A 9,793-nucleotide genomic window follows, 5' to 3' on the forward strand; every position below is an offset into this window, starting at 1 on the left:
GTATTTTCGTCTTATTTTCATCTTATTATATAAAATATTATATTTTTATTATCTTTAAATTATTTCTATTTTTTTTTTAAAAACTTTAGATTAAAAATTGGTGGCTAATACCATTAATATATCATTAGTTGAAAGGGTAATGACAAATGATGAACGTGTGTATGATCAGAGAATTGGAATTTTCCACATCTATTTGCCTGCAGTGCTTATGTTACAACAACAGAAGCAACACAAATAACAACAGCGACAATTATATATATGTAGAGAAATACTTTTTGCAGTCGGGAAATACAATCGGCGTACAGTCGTGGAGAAAAAAGTGAATTAATACGGGACCTACATGAAAAAAAAATATTTTTATAACTTTTTTTTATTCATGTAGGTTCCTCTGAATATAAAATAATTTTTTTATAATTTTTTTTTATTCATTCCGTATAGCCGACTGCACGCCAACTGCATTTGCCGACTGTATCTAGCAAAGCCCATATATGTAATTGTCATTTGTCGCTCAATATTTGTTATACATATTCGTATCCGAGCCTATGTTTTAGTTCAGCCTTCTAATTGACTAATGAACTCTTTAATATTTTTCCTTCCCAATTCAGGATAATGTTAAAAAAACAAAATTGCCCCCAATTTTATTATAAATAGAAAAAAAAAATGAATACATGTGATGCAAGACAATAATAAAGAAAGGGACATTGTTGAAATTGTTAACCTGATCTCACTAACAAATTATTTGAGTCATCTTACCAATAAAATAACAAGAGAAGTCACATTTAGATATTAAAAAATAAAAGAAATTTAATTTATTTTCTTTAGGCCAGAAATTCTGAGTACTGCTCTTCCATAACTCCAAAATGAACGTGTGTTACAAGTCATGTGGCCAAGAGGACACATAAAAAGGCTTCTACCTATTATAATTAAAAATAATAATTGAAAAAAAAAAAAAAAAGACCAAAACAAGCATGACGTAACCTTATTCAAAGAATTGAGACGATGAAGTAAGTTGGTTCTACTTGGTAAGTCGGATGAAAATTTTGAGTTTAAGATGAAATATTAAAATATTATATATATTTTAATATTATTATTATTTTGAAATTTAAAAAAATTAAGAAAAAGTTGAATTATTTATTATATTTTATATGAAAATTTGAAAAAATTATAATAATAAGATAAAAATTTTGAGTTTGAAATAAAAAATTTTTATTACCAAACCGAAGCTAATAAGAAGCAAGATAACATGACAAAATAAGCTGATGGCTTAGCAATATTATAGGCCGTTTTCATTTGTCTGTGATGAGAGTTTCAACGCACCTAATTATCTTGACTTGGTCACAGCACGCTTACTATTCAAATTGTTGCTGTCCGAAAGTCTGCATCCCTTTCATAAAAGAAAACGCGCTTGGTCCCCAGTTAATATAGTTTCAAATGCATTGTCAGGGAAAAATCAAAGGATCCTGAATCGTAGAGCTTCTCATCAACTACTTCTGTCTCAATCATGATTCAAGGCATGAGAAAACGTCCCCTTTAGTCAATACTCCTGCTTTGTTCGTGCCCCAACTTTCATTTTCTTGTCTTTAATTTGCCAGGACATGAGTGACCGGTGCAAAACTGCAAGTGCACAGTATCGTAGTTTTATAGTAAAGTAATAAGAAAAGTATCGTCCTCAGGGATTAGTACCTTATTCTTACCAAATACCAAAATTTATACTAATCTCAATTTTATCTAGAGGAATCGCTAAGGTTTTTGTAGTTGCAAATAAAACTAGATCAACTCAAAGAAAAATGTGCAAAGGAAATAACACTGACGTTTGAAGATCAAATTAATGGGAAGAAAACTTCTAGGAAATCAATTTCACCTAATTCTTCACTATGCTTTTCTCATCCAGCTAATTTAACTTAAACCTCTTTTGTCTATTAGCAAATCTCTAATTTATCCAAAAGCCTCTTTCGATAGTCAATTGGAATTGACTCTTGGTTAGCAATTCACACAAGAATATGCAAATTCAATAACCAAGAACGCAATAAGATCAAATATTTAATGACTACATAGGTTCATACAAGTCTTTCGATCTCTATACTTACCTATGTTGAAATATCCAAGATCTACCCTATGATTCCCTCTTTCGATAGCAAATCACAAGATTACTTATCATCTAATCAATGGCCAGTTAATTAGAAGCAATAAATTCAGAATAAATCAGATAAACAAAGAGAGAATTGCATTAAATTAGCATAGACAATCAAGCATAGTTCGGAAATAGGTTATATCGTTTTCCTAGAATGAAGAAAATTTAGCTCATGCTAGAAATGGAATTCAACATAAACGAATTCACCATAATTGTTCTGAGAAGATGGGAAGAAGAAAATAAATACTGAAAAATCCTCCTTGCAGCCTCAACTCGTCGTCAAAAGCTCAAGGGAACGATTCAACGCTTTTCTCTTGTCCGTGCTCGTGTATGATTCCAACGTACGTGCAATAATTGGAATTCCGTCTCCAAAACAAATGAATTGAATCCTTCTAGCTGTGTTTTTCTGTCCCAAAGAGTGTTTTCCAGTCAAAACTCGCAGCTCTAGAGTGAAAAATTGCTTTTATATGGTCTCACGGCGGAAAACCTAAAATCTGTCAAAATACGATGTTCGCTCAAGCGGGGTGTCGAGCGCACGTCGAGCGTTCGACTCTGCCTGATTTCGCTCGAGCGTCCTATCGAGCGCACTTGTAAAATTTGCAATATCAAATTTTGCAAGTCATCAAATACCCCCAAACTTACAACTTTGTTTGTCCTCAAACAAAAAAGAAAAGCAAATGATAGTTTAGGCAATATCGATTCAACCCGAAAGAGAAGTATCATCACTCACCAAGCTTTTATGAATTTAGATTTCATTTCTAGTATCTTACTCTTTTAACATCAAAGATGGCAGGAAAATCAATCAAAAATTTTACAATTTGTCAAGCAAGAGTTAGGCGTTTACTTCAACCTAAAGCTAAGACCTTGAGTGTGTGTGTGATATAGTCAATTTAACCTCAAACCACCTGCAAACTCAGATAAAAGTAGAACAACCAAAATCAAAAGAATTCTCTTAAAACTTAACCCCATAAGTCCAATTTTCAGAAATCCTCTCCACTAATGTAGTCAACACCAAAATCAAATATCAAAAGGTCTTTATTAAGGTTGTAATGATAGGCCACAGGGTAAGGGTTAAGAAAGAACTGGATATGGAAAATTAAATCAAACTGGGAAAATACTTAGTGAAAAGAACATTAAAAGAGAAACTCACATGATTCAAATCATAGCTCTTTCTTGGCAATATGTTCATACTTGTGGCATTATTATTGCTGTAATCACTGATGCAATACCAACAATTCTCTTGACAAAATTTGAGGTAATTCACATTCCTCTTGGCGACTTCTTTTTCTTTTCTTTTCTTTCTTTTCTCTTTCTTTCTTTTTTTTTTTTTTTTTTAAACAGTCACTTCCTTTCTTCTTCTTCTTTTTCTTTGATCAAACAGAGCAAACATAATACGATTCATCATGAAACCAATTTTCTCTTTTAAATGTAACTCTCCACCAAAGTATTTTCTCAAACTATCAACAGTAGATTCATTGTTTTTCAGGCTTAGAGCCGGCATGGTTTATGTAGTTCAAAGAATCAATAAAGGCTCATGAAGGCTCAAGGGGGTTGACTATGGAAACACACCATGTAATGATGGCATGACATTTAGGACGGTTGGGAAAGCTTTTTGGTTATGCCAAAGAAATGCCTAGATCATTTCTCTGATATTTGGTCTTAACTAGGATTTCGCCTCAAGGACCCATCAACGGATTCTAGAGCAAAGCAAAATTGAATCTCCCTCTTTCAATTAATTCAACTTCTTCTCTTCATAAGCAAAATGGAATAAGAGAAAAACGACTATGTGCTCAATTGTGTTCAAGGTCAAAGATTTAAACCAAAGTACCCACAAAACTTCACTTGACATAAAAGAAATTTTTGAAAATTTTTCTCAAAACCATCTTCAATCACAAATTTCAGAGTCATAGAGAATTCAATCTTACTCCAATGCATGCTTGGTAAGAGAATCAAACAACCCATCAACAACCCAAGACTTAGAAAACAAGAGGATCAAATGATTATAAGAGTTTACACCCCCAAACTTAAACTAAACAATGTCCTCATTGTGATGCAAAAGTAAAAAGGATTGAAAAAATAAAGGAACTTCTCTGGTTTCATGGTGAATCTTCCGTAGATTAGAATTTTTCAGCTCTTTATTCTTGCTAAATAAACCTGCATCAAAAACCAATTTATTAAAACTTAAATAAATAAAGATAATAAAATAAATGAAAGAAAGAAAGATAGATCTATGGGTTGCCTCCCATAAGCGCTTGTTTTAAAGTCTACAGCCAGACTTTTCAATGATCATCAATTAGGATCTCCAAGAGGAATAAATGCATAGTTCCTCTCTATTTGCTCTCCATAGTAGTGCTTCAATCTTTGACCATTAACTCTGAAAATATTCCCTGCCTTGTCCTTCAAATCTACTGCTCCAAAAGAGAAAACCTCATGAATTGTATAAGGACCCGTCCATCTTGATTTTAACTTTCCTGGGAAGAGCTTGAGTCGTGAATTGAAGAGTAAAACTTGTTGTCCTGGAGCAAACTCTCGCCTAAGAATCTGTTTGTCATGCCACTTCTTCGTCCTTTCTTTATAGATCTTTGCATTCTCATATGCATCATTCTGGAACTCTTCCATCTCATTCAATTGAAGAAGTCGCTTTTCACCTGCTGCCTTCAAATCAAAGTTAAACTTTTTCACAGCCCAATAAGCTCTATGCTCCAACTCTACAGGAAGATGACATGCATTTCCAAACACTAATCGGTATGGAGACATCCCGATAGGTGTTTTAAAGGCTGTACGGTATGCCCACAAAGCATCATCAAGCTTCTTCGCCCAATCCTTTCTATTGATTTTGACCGTCTTCTCAAGGATGTTCTTGATCTCTCTATTTGAAATTTCAGCTTGACCATTAGTTTGAGGATGGTAAGCAAGTGCTATCTTGCGCTTCACACCATATTTAGACAGAAGATTCTCAAATAACTTGTTGCAAAAGTGAGTCCCTTCATCACTAATAATAGATCGTGGAGTGCCAAATCTTGTAAATATGTTCTTGTGCAGAAATTTGAGCACTACCTTTGAATCATTTGTTGTTGTAGCAATTGCTTCCACCCATTTTGACACATAGTCAACTACTAGCAAGATATAAGCAAAACCAAAAGGAGGAAAAGGCCCCATAAAATCTATTCCCCAAACATCAAACAACTCAACTTCTAAGATACCTTTCAATGGTAACTCATGACGCCTTGAAATATTTCCCATACGTTGGCACCGGTCACAAGTTTTCACCAAAGTGTAACTATCACGAAAAATGGAAGGCCAAAAGAACCCACTTTGAAGTACCTTAGCTGCTGTACGGGTGGCTCCAAAGTGTCCTCCATATGATGAGGAATGGCAATGATGGAGGATGTCTTGCATCTCTTCTTCCGGCACACATCTTCTAATGATTTGATCAGGGCATCTTTTGAACAACAAAGGCTCATCCCAAAGATAGTGATTCACATCATGCAAAAATTTCTTACGTTGATGGTAAGTAAGATCAGGTGGTAAAACTTTACAAGCTAGATAATTAACAATATCAGCATACCACGGAAGCTTGATCTCACATGCAAACAACTGCTCATCAGGGAATGCCTCTTGGACCACTGAATCTGGTCTTTCTTCCTCTTGCTCTAACCGAGAGAGATCGTCAGCCACTAAATTTTCACTTCCCTTCTTGTCTCGAATCTCCAAATCAAATTCTTGAAGAAGGAGGATCCAACGAATTAGCCTTGGCTTAGCATCCTTCTTGCCAAACAAATAGCGAAGTGTTGCATGATCAGTGAACACTATCACCTTTGTCCCAATGAGGTAAGACCGAAATTTGTCACAAGCAAACACCACAGCAAGCATCTCCTTCTCAGTTGTCGTATAATTCAACTGAGCTTCATTCAATGTCCGGCTTGCATAATAGATGGCTCTAAACAGCTTGTCTCGCCTTTGCCCCAACACTGCTCCAATTGCAAAGTCACTTGTATCGCACATAACTTCAAAAGGTTGACTCCAATCAGGCACAATCACAATTGGTGCTGAAGTTAGCTTCTCCTTGAGTGCATTAAAGGCCTGCAAACAAACAACATCAAAGTCAAATGCAGAATTTTTCTCAAGAAGATTACATAAAGGTTTAGAGAGTTTAGAAAAATCCTTGATAAATCTTCTATAAAATCCCGCATGTCCCAGAAAACTTCTGATTCCCTTCACATTCTTTGGAGGTGGTAGTTTCTCTATGGTTGCAATTTTGGCTCGATCCACCTCAATTCCTTTGGATGACACTTTATGGCCCAGCACGATCCCTTCTTGAACCATGAAATGACACTTCTCCCAGTTTAGGACTAGATTTTTATCTTTACATCTCTGCAAAACAAGATCTAAGTTATGCAAACAATGATCAAAAGATGTACCAAAAACTGAAAAGTCATCCATGAATACTTCCATTATATCTTCCACCATGTCAGAAAAGATAGCCATCATGCAACGTTGAAATGTTGCAGGGGCATTGCACAATCCAAAGGGCATCCTCCTAAAAGCAAACGTCCCATAGGGGCATGTGAATGTAGTCTTCTCTTGATCTTCAGGAGCTATAGCAATCTGATTATACCCCGAATAACCATCCAAAAAACAATAGTAGGAGTACCCAGCCAATCGATCCAACATCTGATCAATGAATGGAAGTGGAAAATGATCCTTCCTTGTTGCTTTATTCAACTTACGGTAATCCATGCATACACGCCATCCTGTGACCGTTCTTGTAGGAATGAACTCATTATTGTCATTTTTCACCACAGTCATTCCACCCTTCTTTGGTATAACTTGCACTGGACTTACTCATGAACTATCTGAAATAGCATATATAATTCCAGCATTAAGGAGTTTCAAAATTTCAGCTCTCACTACTTCTTTCATTGCTAGATTTAATCTTCTTTGGTGCTCAATTGTTGGCTTGTAAAGCTCCTCCATTAAAATCTTGTGCATGCAAATGGAGGGACTTATTCCTTTTATGTCAGAAATAGTCCATCCCAAGGCTGTTCTATGCTCCCTCAATACACGCAGCAACTTTTCCTCTTCTTCGGGTGTGAGTGATGTAGCAACAATCACTGGAAAGGTATCACTATCACCCAAGAATGCATAGCGAAGATGCTCAGGTAATTGCTTCAACTCCGGAGTATTTTTCTGCATCTTTTCTTTATCATTTTCAGATTCACTCTTTGGTACCACCGGCTCTAGCTTCCCCACTTCATTACTAAGTGATGTAACCTGCTGCAATGCTCCCAAAGCAAAAACATAGTAGAGAAATTCTTCACTAACAAAAGGCAAGTCAGATTCACAAACAGCAGAATTATTAAAATCAAAAGCATGAGATGAAGAGGTGATACAGCGTTCTAGGTGGTCGGATGGCATATCTTCTTGAAAGTCCTCTTCTACACGTTGCTTAATGACATCTACCCGAAAGCAAGTACTTGGATCTTCTGGAAATTTCATGGCTTGGTAGATGTTGAACATAACCTCTTCCTTGTTTACTCTCAATGTCAATTCACTCTTTTGAACATCAATCAAGGCTCTACCCGTGGCCAAGAATGGTCGGCCAAGAATTAGAGGGACATCTTCATCTTCCTCCATATCTAACACCACAAAATCAACAGGGAAAATGAATTTATCCACCTTTACCAATACATCTTCTATGATCCCACGTGGATACTTGATGGATCGATCCGCTAGTTGCAAGGAAATTGTTGTATGCTTCATCTCTCCAAGTCCCAATTTCCTACAAACAGAAAATGGCATAAGATTAATGCTAGCACCAAAATCACATAAAACTCTATCAAAAAATGAATCTCCAATAGTGCAAGGCAAAGTGAAACTCCCCAGATCTTTTAATTTTTGAGGCAATTTCTTTTGAAGAATGGCACTGCATTCTTCAGAAAGCTTCACTGTTTCAAACTCCTCCAACCTTCTCTTCTTAGAAATGATATCCTTCAGGAATTTGACATAGTTTGGCATTTGTTCTAAGGCATCTGCAAAAGGAATATTAATGTGAATTTTCTTAAAAATATCCAAAAACTTAGAAAATTGCTTATCTAGTTTTTGCTTTTGAAAACGCAGAGGGTAAGGAAGTGGAGGAGCAAGAATAGGAGGATTGTCAGGAAATGAAATTGTAGGAGGCAAGTCGGTCTCCTCTAGTGTATCATTGACAATCTCCTCTTCTTCTACTTGATCTTTGCTTTGGCCATTGTTCGCAGCGGTAGGAGTGGACTTGCTCTCCTTTAATGGTGCCCTCTCAATTTCTTTTCCACTCCTAAGTGTGATAGCCTTGCATTGTTCTTTTGGATTCACTTCAGTGTTGCTAGGAAAAACTCCTCTTTGTTGGGCATTGATGGTAGTGGCTAGTTGCCCAATTTTCACTTCAAGATTCTTCATAGTGACTCCCATATTGCTACAATGAGTCTCAATGTTGTCCAACCTTGAATCAATCTTTTTAAACCTTGCATTGGTCTCCTGAAAAAAGGAAACCATGGCATCCTCAAGTGACATCTTCTTCTCGCTTGGTTGGCTATCAAATCCTGGAGGAGGTTGAGGTTGCAACACGTTCTTTGTATTTCCATATGAAAGATTCTCATGATTTCTAAGCCCTGGATGATAGTAATTTGGCATAGGATTACCACGATAATTGTAGTTCCGATTGTTGACATATTGAACTTGTTCTTGACTCGCCTCATTGCTTGGAACTATCATACTTGTAGATGCTACATATTCTGTACTTTGTGATATCCTTTGTGTTGTCAAGGCTGAAATCTGATGAGATAGAGTAGCTACTTGAGCGGAAAGAGCTGCTATTAGCTCCAAGTCATGAATTCCAGCAACCTTCTTAGCCAAAGTCCTCTCAGTTGGCCATTGATAGTTATTTGAGGCCATTTCTTCCAAAAGTGCAGTAGCACCTTCAGCTGTCTTCGACATCAAAGTTCCACCAGAAGCAGCATCAACTATAGTTCGAGTTTGCCCATTTAACCCATTATAGAACATCTGAACTTGCAACCAATCTGGCAATCCATGTTGTGGGCAACGTCGAACCAAGTCTTTATACCTCTCCCACGCTTCATAGAGTGACTCAAAATCATTTTGCTTGAACTGGCCAATCTCACTCCTGAGTTGGGCTGTTTTTGCAGGAGGGAAGAATTTAGCAAGAAACCTCTCAGCCATATCCTGCCAACTAATGATGCTTCCCGGTTGTAGAGATTGTAGCCAACCTCTAGCCTTGTCCCTCAAAGAAAAAGGAAACAATCTCAGTCTAATGGTGTCTTCAGTAACACCATTGATCTTCACAGTGTCACAAATCTCCAAGAACATAGCCAAATGAATATTGGGATCATCCAGTGGCGATCCGCTGAATTGAGCCTGCTGCACCATGCTAATCAAAGCTGGTTTGAGCTCAAAGTTGTTGGCATTGATTGGCTAGCGCATTATGCTCGAGTAATTTCCATTCACAACTGACCGTACATAGTCCTTCAAGGTGCGTGGTAGTACCTCACGATCTTCTTCAGCCATGGCTAGTATCTTATTTCTTCTTAGTGATCTAAGAGTTCTTTCAATCTTCGGATCAACAGGAATAATATCACGAGATCTAGCACGGCGCATCCAACGTCAAAA

The 9,793-nt window shown here is 36.7% G+C and overlaps 1 non-coding gene across 1 annotated transcript; it reads left to right on the forward strand.

Annotated features, from left to right (window-relative positions):
- Window positions 1–9,191: 9,191 nt before the first annotated feature.
- Window positions 9,192–9,298, forward strand: LOC122277959. The gene has a single exon (XR_006229260.1). It is a non-coding gene; the product is annotated as a small nucleolar RNA R71 (small nucleolar RNA).
- Window positions 9,299–9,793: the final 495 nt, after the last annotated feature.

The sequence above is a fragment of the Carya illinoinensis genome, chromosome 9, assembly GCF_018687715.1.
Source record: "Carya illinoinensis cultivar Pawnee chromosome 9, C.illinoinensisPawnee_v1, whole genome shotgun sequence".
NCBI classification, from domain to species: domain Eukaryota; kingdom Viridiplantae; phylum Streptophyta; class Magnoliopsida; order Fagales; family Juglandaceae; genus Carya; species Carya illinoinensis.